Source organism: Puma concolor, chromosome B2 (assembly GCF_028749965.1).
Source record: "Puma concolor isolate L17-30 chromosome B2, mPumCon1.1.hap2, whole genome shotgun sequence".
NCBI classification, from domain to species: Eukaryota; Metazoa; Chordata; class Mammalia; order Carnivora; family Felidae; genus Puma; species Puma concolor.
The window spans coordinates 33176951-33195336 of NC_141671.1; the positions used below are offsets into that span (position 1 = coordinate 33176951).

At 41.8% G+C, this 18386-nt stretch overlaps 1 long non-coding RNA gene across 4 annotated transcripts in view; it reads right to left on the reverse strand.

Annotated features, from left to right (window-relative positions):
- LOC112862539 (uncharacterized) overlaps positions 1–18386 on the reverse strand; it is a 57652-nt gene that overhangs the window by 1901 nt on the left and 37365 nt on the right. For 2 of the 4 annotated variants that reach the window (XR_015251153.1, XR_015251150.1), the window contains exon 4: positions 4103–4190. The exons of 1 other annotated variant lie outside the window; for it this stretch is intronic. This is a non-coding gene — a long non-coding RNA (uncharacterized LOC112862539). Of the gene's footprint in view, positions 1–4102; positions 4191–8744; positions 9476–18386 lie in introns of those variants that run through there. One more of the 4 variants, XR_015251157.1, reaches the window with a different exon arrangement.

Below are 18386 nucleotides of genomic sequence, written 5' to 3' on the forward strand. Positions count from 1 at the left end.
CAAAGTCAGACGTTCAACCAACTCAACCACCCAGGCACCCCTATAGCCAGTTTTATTTTTTTAAAGATTGAGAAATAAATTGGGGAATTGCTAAACACTTTAAGGATGTCTAATCAGAAATTTTATATTACAAACACAATTCTGGTTTGTGTGCTGGTCCAAGTTAATAAAACTTTGTGCTTGACTCTTAAAACCATCAATTGCTCAATGTATTGATGTAGAAAGATCTCCAGTATATTTTGTTGGATGAAAGAAAGCAAAGTGTAATATCCTATGTTTTGTATGAGACAGTGAGGGTGGGGAGGAAATAAGAAAGGTGTATTTGCTTATATTTGCAAAGCGAAGCACTACTAGAATAAATAAGAAAACAGTAAATATGGGAAAGAAGTTGAGGTAAAGATAGAAACATGGCTACGTGGGGGCGCTGGGGTGGCTCAGTTGGTTGAGTGTCTGACTTCTGCTCAGGTCATGATCTTGCGATCTGTGAGTTCGAGCCTCGCATCGTGGCTCTGTGCTGACAGCTCAGAGCCTGGAGCCTGCTTCAGATTCTGTCTCCCTCTCTCTGCCCCTCCCCCGCTCATGCTCTGTCTCTCTCTCTCTGTCAAAAATAAATAAACATTAAAAAAAAATTAAAAAAAAAGAAACAAGGCTACATGTACTTGACTCCTCTATGTGTACTTTGAATCATGTAATTCCACTACGTAATCAAAAAATAAAAGAGATTTTAGAAATTCTTTTGAGAATAAATGAATTAAACCATATTAACTTGGCAACATAATCACAGAGAGAATGAGTTCTAAAGACTACAACCTTAAGGGGATGTACTCTAAAGACAAAAAAACCTCCAGCTATAATTTTAAACTTTATTTATTTTAAAATATTTTAATGTACTTTTAAAAATTATTTTAAGTAGGCTCCGCGCCCAACGTGGGGCTTGAACTCACAGCCCTGAGATTAAGAGAGGCATGCTCTATTGACTGAACCAGCCAGGCACTCCTGTTTTTAAACTTTAAATGCTTAAATATTAAATTCTCTTAAAAAATTTTTGAGAGAGAGAGAGAGTGAGAGAGTACGAGCAGGGGAGAGGGGCAAAGGGAGAGGGAGAGAATCTTAAGCAGGCTCCATGCCCAGGGTGGAGATGGATGTCAGTGCAGAACCCCATGCGGGGCTCGATCTCACAACCATGAGATCATGACGTGATGCGAAAGGAAAAGTCGGCTGCTCAACCGACTGAGCCACCCAGGTGCCCCTAAACTCTCTTAAAATGTAAACTTTTCTCAGAAGTTCTATTGTTTGTAGCATTACCAGTAATAGAACTTTGAAAATATAGTATTTTCTTATAAATAGGTTAAAGGATACAAGAAATTATATTAATGTAAGAAATCAGAATTCTTAGGACAAGAGCAAAGATATGTAACCGAAGGAATGAAGTGAAAACATACCAATGTGAAAAATGAAAACTCAGTATGAATTCATGAGTTTTGAAATATGTATTTTTCTGTTTCTGTCCATGGAAATGGGTTAGAAGCAATGAGCAGCCCTAGTGCCCATGTTATGATCTCTAATACCATCCCCCATTCAAACAAAGCATGGCCTTGGACAGCATGGGGAATATAGTAAATACTAGTGTAGCAGCTTTGTACGGGGACAGATGGGAATAGACGTATTGTGGTGACCGTTTCATACCGTATATACATATTGAATCACTATGTTGTACACTTGAATACAATATTATATGTCAACTATTCTTCAATTAAAAAATTTTTTTAAAGACTAACAGTGAAAAATAAGACAAACAAAATGAAAGTATGGTTTCTTTAGGAAACTGCTGATTCCAGGTCTAAAACAGGCATTTTTCAAGGTGTGCTTGGGACATGTTTTTGTGTTAAGAACAAGAAAGCTGGACACAGGAGCCCATGTGAAGGTGTCCCCACTGAACAAAGTTATGACATTCTGAACAACTAAAAGAATAACGGCTGTGGCACCTGGGTGGCTCAGTTGGGTGGGTGTCTGACTTCAGCTCGGGTCATGATCTCACGGTTTGTGAGTTGGAGCCCTGCCTCTGGTTCACTGATGTTAGTGCAGAGCCAGCTTTGGGTTATCTGTCCCCCTCTCTCTCTGCCCCTACCTCACTGGCTCTCTCTCTCTCTCAAAAATAAACATAGAAAAATACTAATTGTATTGAACACACTGAATCAATGAAAATTCATTATTTTATAACAATACCCAAAATGAGAGTAGTCAAGGAGGCTCATTTATTATCATTTAAGGCAGCTATTTTTTTTTTAATTTTTAATGTTTGTTTATTTTTGAGAGACAGAGCCAGAGCATGAGCAGGGAAGCGGCAGAGAGAGAGGGAGATACAGAATTCAAAGCAGGCTCCAGGCTCTGAGCTGTCAGCACAGAGCCTGACGCGGGGCTTGAACACACAAACCGTGAGATCATGACCTGAGTCAAAGTTGGACGCTTAACCGACTGAGCCACCCAGGTGCCCCTAAGGCAGCTATTAGAACAACAACTTGGGGCACCTGGGTGTCTCAGTCGGTTAAGCGTCCAACTTTGGCTCAGGTCATGATCTCACGGTTTGTGAGTTCAAGCCCCGCATGGGGCTCTGTGCTGACAGCTCAGAGCCTGGAGCCTGCCTTGGATTCTGTGTCTCCTTCTCTCTCTGAACCCCCCTCTTGCGCTCTGTCTCTCTCTCAAAAATAAACAAACAAACAAAAAAGAACAACTTACTTTGAAAGTTGGTAATTAAAGGGAAAATATTAAGCATTTGTTTTGCTCTTCCAGTAAAAATTTATTTTAGGATAACCGAATAGTTCTAGATAATGAAGAGAACATTCACGGAATGTTAAACAAGTAAGCGAAATAAAAGAATTAAAAAAACATAATTTCATAAACTCCAACAAAACTATTGACTCAGGCAAGGATTATCAATTGGCATTAAAACCAATAGAGGATTAGTTATTGTAAAAATTCATATAGAGCCAAAGTAACACCATGCAGATTACTTCCTAGTTTCAAGAGGGAAATCATTAACTATAAATCGGGTGATCATATGTTGCAATCCTAATCTAGGCATTCAATCTCAGCATCACGAAGGGTTAATCATAGGTGTCTTCTTTTTTTTTTTTTTTAATGTTTATTTATTTTGAGAGGAAGAGAGAGAGAGTACAAGTGGGGGAGGGGAAGAGGGAGAGGGAAAGCATCTTAAGCAGGTTCCGGGCTCAGCGTGGAGCCCGATGCAGGACTCAGTCCCACAAACTGTGAGATCATGACCTGAGCCGAAACCAATAGTTGGACACTTAACCAACTGAGCCACCCAGGCGCCCCCATCATGGGTGTCTTCTAGTGAAATGCAGCATTAACTATACAGCAGTATGATAACTATATGACTTTATTCATCCTAGTAACTTTTATTCTAGTTCAGGCATCCGTCAGAGAATTTTTAGGAATCCATTCTTAAAAACATGTTGGATAGTGAATTTTTAGGTAGTGGGAGCCTGTATGTCATTATTTTAAATTAAAAAAAAAAAAAAAGAAAGTATTTCCAGCACATTTAAAACCTCAACCAATTTCCCTCAGCGCTTGAAACACTCTAAAAATATATATATAACAGTCAACCAGGTTTTTCTGCTTAATGTAAACACCAGCTACTTGTTTAACATTTAATTAACTCATTAATGAGTTTATTTGTGCAGTAACATAGGATACCAACATTTTCCTTTTAACTTCAACAAATACATACTATAATGTAAATGAATAGTGAAATGATATGTTAAAGACACATAATGGAGGCAAACAACACTCGGCCAAGAGTGAAATAAGCAAGGCAAGTTTTAAAACATGGTTACTGGGGCGCCTGGCTGGCTCAGTCGGTTAAGCCTCCAACGTTGGCTCAGGTCCTGATCTCGCGCTATGTGGGTTCGAGCCCTGCCCCTGTGTCAGGCTCTGTGCTGGCAGCTCAGGGCCTGGAGACTGCCTCAGATTCTGTGTCTCCCTCTGTCTCTCTCTACCCCTCCCCCTCTCATACTCTGTCTCTCTCTCTCTCAAAAATAAATAAATATTAAAAAAATTAAAAAATAAAATAAAACATGCTTACTGAAATCGCAGGGTCTCCTGAGTGAGGTTGGAGATGAGAAGGAAATAAGGAGGTTGTAGTCACTGTTGCTGTTTAGTGGTGGATGAAGCTGAAAAAGAATGGACTTCAGAAGGAGTGAAACCGTAAATGTCTGAGCTTCATCCATGTCTGGATCCAAGAAGCTGGTGGAAGCTGCTCATTTCCTTGGCAATGAGTCTTCAAAAGTGGATGGTTGTGGATCGTCCTCTGAAAGTATTGACAAAGCACAAGAAACTTGCCCATTTTTAATGGGCAAGTGTCACATTCCCTTTGCCTGTGTTATGCAGCTTCTGATTACCCTACACTGTGCTGGAAATTGCGTTTTGAATGTGATTTTTCTGCTCTTGTCATGATCATGATCTCTTATAAGCAACAGTGATCATTCTGTCTACATGATCTAAGATTTCCTTTAGGGGGACCTGGCTGACTCAGCGGGAAGAGCATGCGACTCTTGCTCTCGGGATCGTGAGTTCAAGCCCCATGTGGGGTGTAGAGATTACTTAAATAAAAACTTTTAAAATAAATAAATAAATAAAGTTTCCTTCAAAGACTTCTCGTCAAATATTAGTGGCTCCTTGTATTAACGTGCTAGGGCTGTCATTACAAAATACCACAGGGCGTGTGTCTTAAATGACAGGTATCTATTTTCTCACAGTTCTGGAGACAGGAAGGTCAAGATCAAGATGCCAGCAGGTTTGGTTTTTCCTGAGGCCTTTCTCCTTGGCTTGCAGTCTCTGCTACCATTCTCACTGGTTTCCTCACGTGGTCTTTCTTTGTGTACAGGCACTCCTGGTGTCTCTATTTTTATAAGGACACCAGTCATATTGGGTTAGAGCTTCACTCTTATGACCTAATTTAACCTTAATTACCTCTTTGAAGACCTTATCTTCAAATACAGTCACACTGAGCATTAGGGCTTCAACATATGAATGGGGGCGAATGGAATTCCGTCCATAACACTGCTCTTCCTCCAACTTAGTTCCTTCCAGCATTATTCCTTCCAGCTGAATGTGTTTCTTGGAAGACACACGGTAAAGCTCTCCAGAATGAACAACACTTTAATAATTTGTCGCTTTCTCTCACACAGGAAATAAGGTATTCACAGTAAGTGGAAACATGTGCATGGGGGCGCTTGGCTGGCTCGGTTGGTGAAACGTGGGACTCTTGATCTTGGAATTGTGAGTTAGAGCCCCACGTTGGGTGTGGAGATTCAAAATAAAATCTTAGGAGTGCCTGGATGGCTCAGTCAGTTAAACATCTGATTTCAGCTCAGGTCATGATCTCATGGTTTATGACTTCAAGCCCACGTTGGGCTCAATAAATAAACTTTTTTAAAAAATCTTAAAAAAAAAAAAAAAGGAAACAAGTGCATGCATATATCTTTTTATGCTTTCACCTCTTAATACACTTTATCACTTCCAATATACATGTTTCCCTAGGTTCACCTGCTTTCTTGACAGTTTTTCCACTGTGGTCATTTTCTTTTCTTTTTTTTAACCTTTTTTTTCTTTTTAATTTTTTTTAATGTTTATTTATTTTTGAGAGACAGAGACAGAGCATGAGCAGGGGAGGGTCAGAGAGAGAAGGAGACACAGAATCTGAGGCAGGCTCCAGGCTCCGAGCTGTCAGCACAGAGCCTGATGCGGGGCTCAAACTCACAAACCCTGAGATCATGACCTGAGCCGAAGTCAGACGCTTAACCAACTGAGCCACCCAGGTGCCCCACTGTGGTCATTTTCATTTTCTAATGTGAGGAATTGATACAGAAAACAGGTAACTGTCCCTGCACCAATGCCACACTGTCTTAAAGATGATAATATCCTTATGGTAAGTCTTGATGTCTATTAGTATAGGGTCTCTAACTTTGCTCTTTTACTCCAAGATTGTATGTGCTAGCCTTTGCCCTTTGCAATTCCATACATTTGAGATTCAATTTGACACTTTTCACAAAACACCTGCTGGGGTTTTGCTTGTGACTACCTTGAATCTGTTGATCAATTTAGGAAGAACTGATATGTTTATAATATTGAATCTTCCAATCTATGAATATTATATAGTTCTACATTTTTTCATCTTTACTGATTTTTTTTAGTTTATTTATTTATTTTGAGAGGGGGGAGTGCATGCATGAGCAGGGGAGGGGAAGAGAGAGAGGGAGAGAGAACCCCACGTAGGCTCCACACTGCCAGCACAGAGCCTGACATGGGGACCAAACCCACGAACCCCGAGATCATGACCTGAGCTGAAGTCAAGAGTCTGACACTCAAGACTGAGCCACCCAGGCCTCTGGTAGTCTTTACTAATTTCTATGAAATTTTTATTGTTGTAAAATGCACATAATAAAGATGATGGCTGGGGCGCCTGGGTGGCTCAGTTGGTTGGGCGGCCGACTTCGGCTCAGGTCATGATCTCGCGGTCCGTGAGTTCGAGCCCCGTGTCGGGCTCTGTGCTGACAGCTCAGAGCCTGGAGCCTGTTTCAGATTCTGTGTCTCCCTCTCTCTGACCCTCCCTGTTCATGCTCTGTCTCTGCCTGTCTCAAAAATAAATAAAAACATTAAAAAAAATTTAAAAATTAAAAAAAAAAGATGACGGCTTCAGTAGTGAGGGGTGCTGTGGAGCCGCAGCGAGTACTAGCCCACTGTGGCTTTTGCAGAAAACTTCCCTAGACAGCGGCCTCGAGAGAGCTGAGAGAACACTGCACATTCTGGCCACGTATGAAAGTGTACTGTACCCTTTGACAAAGAGACTGGATTTCACAGAGGCATGGATTGGATTCAGTTTTCTTCGGAAGAACTTCCCAAAGCACTACAACGAGAAAATTGTATTTTTGATGCAGTAAAGCTCCATATTCAAGCTCAAAGACCAAAAATTTTTCAAGAGGATCAAACATTTGATGAAGAGAAAGGTTCTTGAGACTATTATTACCCAGAAAATAAGCAAAATTGAAAAAAATACACATAACACTTACCATTTCAACTGTTTTAAAGTAATGTAGTGGTGTGAAGTACATCTAAGATGCTGGGGAAAAAAACAGGGAAACGTGTATATTGGAAGTGATAAAGTGTGCTGAGAGGTGAAAGCATCAGCACTATCTAGCTCCAGGAATTTTTCTCATCACCCCAAACAGAAACTCTCTACCCATTAAGTAGTTACTCTCCATTTTCTCATCTCTGCAGCTCCTTCAATCTGCTTTCTGTCTCTATGGATTTGCCCAGTCTAAATACTTCATATTTTGGAAGCATACAACATACAGCTTTTTGTGTCTGGCTTATTTCACTTAGCATGTTGTTGAATGTATTGGTATTTCATACATTTTTATGTCTGAATAATATTTCATTGTATGTATATACTATATTTTGTATATCCAATCATGCATTGATAAACATTTGGGTTGTTTCCACCTTTTGGCTATTGTGAATAATGCTATGAGGAACATTGGGTGTACAAAGATCTGTTTGAGCCCTTGTTTTCAATTCTCTTTTTTTAAGTTTTTATTTATTTTGAGAGAGAGAAAGAGAGAGAGAGCGCGCATTCATGTGTGTGCACAGGCATGTGCATGCACGCAAGCCAGGGAAGGACAGAGACGGGGAGAGAGAGAATCCCAAGTAGCCTCTGCAATGTCAGCTTGGAGCCTGATGTGGGGCTGGAGCGCACAGTGAGATCATGACATGAACCAAAATCAAGAGTCAGATGCTCCACTGACTGAGCCACCGGGTGCCCCTCAATTCTTTTGACTGTATACCCAGAAGTGGAATTGCTGGATCATAAGGTAATTCTATTTTTAATTTCTTGAGGGACTGCTGTTCTGTTTTCCACAACAGTTGCACCATTTTACATTTCCACCAGCACTTTGGCCATTTTTTAAGTTGTGTTGTTTGTCTTTTGGTTGTTGAGTTGTCAGAGTTCTTTACATATTCTGGATACTAGACCCTTTATATATATATATATATATATATATATATATATATATATATATATATATTTAGCAAATATTTTCTCCCATTTTTTTTGCAAGTATTTTCTCCCACTCTATGGGTCATGTTTTCATGCTCTTGATAGTGTCTGATGCACAAAAGTTTTACATTTTGATGAAGTCCAATTTATCAATTTTTTGTCTTTTGTTGCCTGTGTTTTCAGTGTCATATTTCAGAAACTAACATATGCACAATGGGGCACCCCAAACTCCATCAGCTTTTATCTGGGAATGTCTTAATTTCTTCTATATTCTTGAAGGATTCATTTTGTTGGATATAGAATTCTTGGGTTGACAGGTTTTTTCCCAGCACTTGAATTATGTCATCCCACTGCCTCTGTCCTCAACGGTTCCTGATTAAAAATCAGCTATTTTTTTAAAATTTTATTCATGGGGTGCCTGGGTGGCCCAGTCAGTTAAGCATCCAACTTCAGCTTAGGCCATGATCTCATGGTTTGTGGGTTCAGGTCCTGCGTTGGGCTCTGTGCTGATGGCTCAGAGCCTGAAGCCTGTTTCTGATTCTGTGTCTTCCTCTCTCTGCCCCTCCCCTCCTCATGCTCTCTCTCTCTCTCAAAAAAAAAAATAAACATTAAAAAAATTTTTTTAAGTTTATTCTTTACTTTGAGAGAGAGCAAGTAGGGGAGTGGGGGAGAGAGGAAAAGAGAGAGAGAGGGGAGCACACTGTCAGCAAGGAGCCTGATTTGGGGCTTGATCTTATGAACCATGAGATCATGACCTGAGCTAAAATCCAGAGTCAGATGCTTAACTGACTGAGCCACATAGGTGCCCCCCAAATCAGCTATTAATAATTATTGATCATCCCTTGCACATTATGATTCACCTCTCTCTTCCTGCTTTCAGAATTTTTTACTTATCTTTGACTTTCAGCAGTTTGACTGTTTGTCTTAATGTGGATCTCTTTGAGTTTATCCTACTTAAAGCTTGTTGAGCTTCTTGGATATGCAGAGTCATGTCTTTTTTTTCAAATTTGAGGGGGTCAGACATTAATTCTTCAAATATTCTTTCTTCCCCTTTCCTACTTTTTGGGACTCTCGTTGTGCATATCTTAGTATGCTTGATGGTGTCTCACAGTGTCTTAGGCTCTGTTCATTTTTCTTCATATTTTTTTCTTTCCGCCCTCAGACTGGATCATTTGACCTATTCTTGATTATTTTCTCTGTCTGCTCCAATCACCTGTTGAAACCCACTAGTGGATTTTAAAATTTCAGTTATTGTACATTTCAGCTCCAGAATTTCTATTTGGTTCCTTTTTATCATTTCTATCTCTATTGATGTCTACCTTTCTTCCTTCTGTGAATGGGCCATACTTTCTCGTTTCTTTGCATGCTTCATATTTTTTTTTGTTGTTGAAAACTGGACATCTTGAATATTATGAAAAAAGAAAAGGAAAGAAAAATTACTCTCTAGGTCTTTCCACATTGGCTCTGGGTTGCAGTAACTCCTTCAGTGCTTAACCACTTATGAGGCTTTCTTAGCCTTCTCGTCCTGCTGGCACTCAGCCTAAGGACCAACCAGAAATGAGTTCCTATGGTCTTCTCAGTTCTTCTCCGAGCATACATTCTGCACCAGACATACACGTGTGTGGATTTTAAGGTTCTCCAATATACATGAGAGCTTTTCATGACCCCTGCTCCCCCCAAAATCTCCCTAGCTTTTCCTCCCAGGTTTTTGTTGTGTCTATTGTTTGTTCCAACAGCTATAAATATATAACCCCAGGAGAGAGCAGCTTGTTCATTTGTCTTTCAGTATTTTTTTAAACATTTATTTATTTTTGAGAGACAGAGTATGAGTGCAGGAGGCGCAGAGAGAGAGGGAGATACAGTATCTGAAAGCAGGCTCCAGACTCTGAGCTGTCAGCACAGAGCCCAACATGGGGCTCGAACCCACAAACTGTGAGATCATGACCTGAGCCAAAGTTGGCACTTAACCAACTGGGTCACCCAGGCACCACATTGTCTTTCAGCATTCTTAAAGAATATCCTCTGCATACCTGCTCTGCCCTGATAGAGTTCTGAGATAGGGCAACAAAGGTAAAGCTCTTACATCAATCCTTCAGAGAAACCCCTGTCAGGTCAAAACAAACAAACACAATTCCTTGGGAATAAAGTCCATTCTGTTCCCTCTGGAACCAGGTACACTGGGAAACAATCTGCCATCTTCAAGACTGCCACCATGCCAGGGAGAGAGTGGGCAAGACTAAGTTAAAACACCTCAAAGCTCCCTTGCCCTGTTACAGTGGACTTTCTCCTGGTTAAGCATTCACTTGGTTGCTGTAAGCCTTTCACTACCTTCCAGAATTTTATAATGTTGATTCTGACCAGTTTGGGGAGGTTTTTTTGGTGGTTCTGGGAAGAGCTGGCCCTCAGAGGTCCCTACTCCACTTTTTCTTGCGTTATTCTCAGTGATGTTTTGAAGTTTTAATTGTAAAGATCTTGTACATCTTTTGTTAGATATTTTTCTGGGTATTTTATGTAATTATAAATGTTCTTTTAAAAAAATGTCATTTTCAGGGTGCCTGGGTGGCTCAGTCTGTTAAGTGTCCAACTCTGGCTCAGATCATGATCTCATGGTTTGTGAGTTCAGGCCCTGCGTCGGGCTCTGTGCTGACAGCTTAGAGCCTGGAACTTGCTTCAAATTCTGCATCTCCCTCTCTCTCTCTGCCAATCCCTTGCCCACACTCTGTCTCTCTCTCTCTCTCTCCCTCAAATATAAATAAGTGTTTAAAAAATGTGATTTTCTTATTGGGTGTTACTGGTATATAAAAGTGCAATTTATTTTTAAATATTTATTCAGGGATCATACTAAATTTACTAATTCTAATAGTTTCTGTATAGATTCCTTTGGATTTCCTATTTCATCTGTGAATAATGACAGGTTTGTTTTTTCTTTCAAGTCCTTTTAATTATTTTTTTCTTGCCTTATTCTAAAGGCTAGGACCTCTACTACAATGCTACATTGATGTGGTGATAGTGAACATTCTTGTCTCAAATCTGATCCCATGGGGAAAACTTTCAATATTTCACTATTGACTATGATGTTTACTGAACAAATTTTTATACCCTCATTTTTTAGGTTCTTATAAGTGCCCTTGATATGCTGGATGGAGAAAATGACAGGCCACAAATTCAGGTAAGGTGTGAGAGCCAGAATGTTGCAGCGGCAGTATTACGAAAGACTTGCATCTTCTGCAGCTAGAGGGAAGATTGAGCTGAAAGCCAAGCACAGGACTTGTTTGTGAGGGTAGCAGAATTATAGAGAAGCCCTGTTAAGGCTCCTACATCAAAATCAGTGCCCTGATGAGGAGAGAATGACACTCTGGTACCTGGGAGGGGGATAGTGTGTGGACATGCTTGAGAACCCTGATTTTTCCTAAACTTGCTAGACCTAATGAAATATCTCATTTCCCCTTTGTTGGAGGATAACAGCTTCCACATGTTCAGAAACTTGTGGAGGCAGATGCCTTGTAAGATGATACTTGCTCTCCTCAAGATTTGCCCCCAGCCTCCCATGGTTTCTAGGCCAGTAATTTGGACTATTTTTCATCATGGCCCAACTGGGGAAATCCTGACTCCACTTTAGAAGAAAAGAACTTATTCATGGATCTGGATATTATGTACCAATAGTAACTGGGAAAATATGCCTGGGTATGGGGATCTTGAAGGTGTTGGGCCAAGGGGATTGGGATATAAGACTGGATAAGGAGGAGTATATTAATATTAATATTTTTGAGAGAGAGGGTATGGGGAGAGAATCCCAAGCAGGCTCCACACTGTCAGCACAGAACCAGAAGTGGGGCTCGAACCCACAAACTGGGAGATCATGACCTGAGCTAAAGTCGGACCCTTAACCAACTGAACCACCCAGGTGCCCCTGCCTGGGGCTTTTTTTATTCAATGCTGAAGATTTTGTATGAACAACTGTTGAGACTCTGGATGAGGTGACCTCTCTCCAGAGAAGACTTATTTTATTTAGCTTCTCTAGGCAGGAAGTTAGAGGTATGACAGATTAATTCAATCAGGAATTGAGCTTATTGAGCTTATTTGTGTCTGGTGTGCTCTGTAAGGCTTTTATCTATTTCTGATTTCTGGTCTTCCATTACTCCTAGGATTTAGACCTTATTTAACTGACAGCCTGGGGTTCACAGGGAACTCTCCTCCTTCATCAGCCTGAGCTCTGTGTTTTGTGTCCCTGGCACCATGAGACAGCCAAGAACTCTGTTAGATTCTCATTCTCTCAGTTTATGCTTTCCTCTCGGCTCCTATCATTTTTTAGGACTCCACTCTCCAGGCTCTCGACCCCTCAAGTCCTGGTTGTCTCAGGAGCCCCCTCAGCCCCACAAGACCATTGAGGGAGGTGCTGAGTTTCTTGACCTCTTAGTGGCCATTTTCTGACAAGCTTCTTACCCCTCACCCTGTGCCACTACAAACTAGCAGATACTTCTGGGTGAACAGTTGAGTAGAATTTGGACCTACCTCAATTATTTTTCATTCTTTCTGGAAACTCAGTCCCTCAAAATCTGGCTGTCTTGGTAGCTATCTGATGCCTGCAAATAAAATTTGTTTTGTGTCGTTTGATTTTTATCTAAACTTTCTTGTTCTTGGTGGGGAGGTTAGCGTCCTGCTAGCCAAGCCATCACAGCTGAGAGAGGGGTATCTTCACTTGGCAGTCCTTTTTTGCTTTATTTTGCGTATCATTTGTGGCCAGTTGACATCTTTTTAAGTTTGTTTAGTTTCTGTCTTCCCTCATTACAAGGTGGGCTTTGTGAGAGCAGGCAATGGATCTATCTCGCTCATGATGTGATGCTAGGATCTAAAGCAGTGCCTAGTACATAGTAGGAGATGAATGAATAGTTTTAAATAAATAAATGTTACAGGAGCCTTGCAAAGGAGTTGTAAAGATGTTCCCTTTTTTTTTTTTCTGACCCTACTTTTTTTTTTTTTTACTTTTTTTTTTAACGTTTATTTATTTTTGAGACAGAGACAGAGGATGAATGGGGGAGGGTCGGACAGAGAAGGAGACACAGAATCCAAAAAAGGTTCCAGGCTCTGAGCTGTCAGCGCAGAGCCCGATGCTGGGCTTGAACCCATGGACCGGGAGATCATGACCTGAGGTGAAGTCAGACGCTCAACCGACTGAGCTCCCCAGGCTCCCCATTGGCCCTGCTTGTTTTTAAGCGCTATAGCAAAGTGATGAACAGCATTATGCCAGTTCTCAATGTATGAACTCTCAGCTCCAAATTCATCCTTCAGTCCTAGCTCGGCAGTCATGGACTGGACGACTTAAGTATTTCTTCTGTACAGTGAGCATGATGTAGAGGGCACAGGAGGACAGAAGAAAGAGGGCGTTTTTCTTCCTTGTTCCAACGTGCTGCATTCTGTCTTTGTTGCCCCTGCTCCATGGCCTAGCAGCAATGTGTGGACGTGTGTGTTTGTGGTGGCCGAGGGCGGGACCATCTGGGAGTGCTCCGCTCCAGCCATGAGTCTAGAGAATGCAGCCCTTCAGCTACCACGAAGTCCCAGTGGGCCCAGGGACTAGTTTGCTGCTGTCCTCCCGGGGCAGATACAGTATATCCAGGCCTCATGGCCCGTGGCAGTGCCCTGACCCCCTCTGCCTGCCCGCCCACCAGCCTCGGCTCACTTCGCCCCAGGGTTATTTCCCACAACCTTCTTGTGACCACCACACACTCCACATGCCTCAACTATCTCTACATGTCTGCCCAGTAGCCTCCGTTCGCTCACACCATGGAGGGTTGTCTCCCGCTTGTCTGGTGATTGCTGACTAGCTCTGGCCTGGGCAACCCAGCAAGCTTCTCTGCCACGCAGTGGGTCAGTAAGGTCTGAACCAGAGGCTGGGGCACTCTCCCTCGGCTCTAGGACACTTCTGCACCTCTTTATGGTTACTAACCTACCATTGTTTAATAATTCCTTATCGTAAGCTACCCTGTTTATATTACTGTGTGGCTTCTGTCTCTTGACTGGGCACAAATTAATGAAGAATTGGTACCAAGAGTGGTCCCAGGAAGTAGGCCGATATAGGTGGGATTTGGGCGTTGGTTGGGTCACAGGCTCCGGCTTGATAGCAGTGCTGACCTCTTTGTCAATGACAGATGGGCTGCTAGTGGCCCACAGCATGCAATGGCACCACAATTAATCGGACTGTCATCTGTGGTTGATCGTGAAGTGCCAACTGAGCACATGCCTCGGGAGCCCATGTGGCTGTGGCCTTTCGCCGTTAAGCCATTAACAGTGATGATAGGGGGGCGCCTGGCTGGCTCCGTGGAGCATGTGACGTTTGATCTCAGGGTTGTGAGTTCAAACCCCGCATTGGGAGTAGAGTATACTTAAAAAACAAGATCTTTGTAAAAATGACTTGGTTTCAGCTCAGGCCATGAACTTTCAGTTTGTGAGTTTGAGCCCCGTGTTGGGCTCTTCACTTACAGTGTAAAGCCTGCTTGGGATTCTCTCCCTTCCTTTCTTTCTGCCCGCCCCCCTCCCCCACCTCTCAAAAATAAATAAATAAACTTAAAATAAAATGATAAAAAAATAAATTAAAAAATGACTAATGGGAGGCAGCTCTTTCTGCCCACGGGTCTGTCACCCTGTGTGCTTTAATAAAATCACCTTTATCACCAAAAAAAAAAAAAAAAAAAAAAAGACTTTAGGGGCATCTGGGTGGCTCAGTCAGTTGAGCATCCAACTCTTGATTTGGGCTCAGGTCATAATCTCACAGTTTGTGGGATCGAGCCCTGCATCAGTCTCCACACTGAGCATGGAGCCTGCTTAAGATTCTCTCTCTCTCTCTCTCTCTCTCTCTCCTCACTCTGCCCCTCCCTTGCTTACTCATGTGCATGCTATCAAAAAAAATAAGAATAATGATGACTGTAAGGACTGTGGTGTGAGACAAGTTGTTCTGAGTGTAAAGAAAAAATAATAGTTCAGGACTGTTAAGTCATGGAATGAGAACCAGAAAGCTTCCAGGATAACCCTAAAAGAACTTCTTATTTCTTATAGTTCCAGGGCTGATATAGCTAACAATCAAAATCAAAATCAAAATTCAATTGTGTAGGTTGCTGAATTATAATGACTGTTGAATTAACAGTCTTGCCAAGGTCTTCATGTGAAAGTTAGGGCCCTGAGATCTGGAAAGAGTGAGATCTGAACCTTGAAATTGAGACATCCCAAATGAATTGAGGCATCCAAATAAAACTGATAATCTTGAACTCCCAGGTCATTCTGAGCCCCCTTGCCAGTGCAAGTAGTTTGCCCTCTCGTGTCTGAAGATAGTAGATTTCCCCTACTTGAAAAACTTGTGATAACCTTGCCTGAGGCAGATGCCTTGAAAGAGGATGCCCCTTCTCCTCAGGATCCACCACAGCCATCCGCCTTTGCCACTAGGCCCATAAATAGTGTAAAACCTTAGCATGCTCCAGAGGTACCGGAACACAAATTGGAACCCAGGAGAAAGTAGTATAGACATCAAAAGAATTGCAGGAATTTTCTTTTTTAAATTTTTTTTAACATTTATTTATTATTGAGAGAGAGAAAGAGAGAGAGAGAGAGAGAGAGAGAGCATGAGAGAGAGAGCAGACACAGAATCTGAAGCAAGCTCCAGGCTCTGAGCTGTCAGCACAGAGCCTGACGCGGGGCTCGAACCCACAAACTGCGAGATCATGACCTGAGCACCCAGGCGCCCCAGGAATTTTCTAACATATATTGGTACTAACCTGAGGAACGTGTGTGGGAATGGGTTCTTAGGTTGGTAAGTCAAGGAGGGCGAGATAGAACACCATATCCAAAAAAAAAAAAAAAATGTTTTTAACACTCTATCAAGTTTTTTACATGAATAAGCTTACCAGAATTCCAGATGTAGTCTGTTAGTTTGTGTAGCTAGAGGTGGCTCTAAACGTCTTATTTGATTGGCTGACTGAAACTTGTACTCAATATTCCAGTTTAATGAGGTCTAATTTAATGGGGTCAAGATGCCAGAGCTTTCCTGGCATGATGTGGAGGAGGAAATCCAGATGCGTAGGGAGATTGCAATGTTGGATTGCATCCATCATGTGTGACCTATCCCCTTACTATATTCTGTGTGAAGGGCCAAGAAGATACCCCCTTTACTAAGGCACTGTGAAATGTGTTTGTGAGGGGAGCACCTCTATGCCGGAAGAGTTCTGTGGTTTCTCTCCCTTGTGGGCCACTTATGACTGTAGGGGATGCCACTCTTAAACTGCACTTCTGATTTCAGTGAGAAATCAGATGATGATACTATTCCTTTGTAGCAGAGGCCAAGTGGAAGCACTTAACCATCAAACACAAGGTGGGCACTTCCACCATAGAGGGCATCAGGGATGTTTCAGTAATCAGAATGCCTTAGCCTGCAGAGATCTTTAGTGGTAACTGATGATCGTGTCCTTGGGAATGAAATAGATAATCAGCCTACTAGAATTACTTGATCCACGTAACAGGAAAAACTCTAGTCTGGTAGCCAAACACCTAACTTGAGTCACCATGGTAGAGAATCTCAGTTTCCAGACTGAAATCAGTTCACAGACCCAAAGCCCTTTCAAAAAGCCAGGTTCCCTTGAGCAAGGACCTTGCTCCACAAACACCTTAATCTTTCTGCAAGCATTCCCAAAGGAACCCACAACTATTTACTAGAGGAACTGTGCCACCGGGTAGAAGGAAAGACCTAGACCTTTCAGGGATTACTAGACACTGGCTCTGAATTGATGCCAATTCCTTAGGATTCAAAATGCCACTGTGGGGGTGCCTGGGTAGCTCAGTCAGTTTCCAACTCTTGATTTCGGCTCAGGTCATAATCTCATCATGTGGGAGTTCAAGCCCCATGTTGGGCTCTGCACCAACAGCGTAGAGCCTGTTTGGGATTCTCTCTCTCCCTCTCTCTCTGCCATTCCCCTGCTCATGCTCTCTCTCAAAATAAATAAGCATTAATATTTTTTCCCTTTAAAAAAAATGCCACCAACTCAAAAATGTGGCCTACCACTCAAAGTAAGGGTATATGGTGGACACATGATACAAAGACTCTCAACTCAAGTGTGACTCACAACAGGCCCAGTTGGCCCATGCACTCATCCTGTGGCTATTTCCCTGGTTCCTGAGAGTATGAATGGTATAAATGGAATAGATGTATTGGGCAACTGGCAGAATCCCCACATTGGCTCTCACCTATGGAATCAGTATGGGGTCTTTATGGTAGCAGGGCTAGGTGGAAGCCTCTGGAACCTCTACCTCCTGTCAAGAGAGTAAACCAGAAGTAACACTGCATCTCTGAGGGAAATACAGACATTAACATTCTCATCAAAGACTTGAAAGAAGCAGGGCGAGGGACTCCTAACCCTTCCCATTTAATTCACCAATTTGGCCTGTGCAGAAGTCAAGTGTAATCTTAGAAAAATGACTGTGGACTACTGTCAGCGTAACCTGGTGCAATTTCGACTGCAGTCACTGTCCAGATGCAAGCTGTAGTCCCTTTACCGTGGGATCTTTTACTGGACCTATGACTCATCCAGAAGTTGTGTGTGTGTTTTCAATGTGTAAAAACAGGGAGCCTTAAAAGTCTTCTTAAAAAATTGATTTCTGGGGCGCCTGGGTGGCTCAGCCGGTTAAGCGGCTGACTTCGGCTCAGGTCATGATTTCGCGGTCTGTGAGTTCGAGCCCCGAGTCGGGCTCTGTGCTGACAGCTCAGAGCCTGGAGCCTGTTTCTGATTCTGTGTCTCCCTCTCTCTGACCCTCCCCTGTTCATGCTCTGTCTCTCTCTGTCTCAAAAATAAATAAACATTAAAAAAATTAAAAAAAAATTGATTTCTAACTTGATTGCATGTGGTCTAAGCATATTGTCTTATATGATAATAACCTTTGCAATTTGCTAAGACTTACTTTGTGTCCTGGTACACAGTCAATTTTTGCCATTTTTGCACTTGTTATGATGAGCACTAGGTGTTGTATGTAACTGATGAATCATTGAATTCTACTCCTGAAACCAACGTTGCATTGTATGTTAACTAACTAGAATTTAAATTAAAATTTTAACCCCCCCCTTTTTTTTGCCATTTTTGCAAGTGTCTCATATGTACTTGACAGGATAATCATATGCAAGATTGCTTACCTATGGTGTGCTAATATAGTTCTTACTTTGCCTACTTAATCTAGAAACTTCTGAGATGTTAAAATCATTGGCAATTATAAATATCTCCTTATAAATCTGTTAGCTTTTGCTCTTACATTTATAGACTATTTTCCTTTGTGCATATAA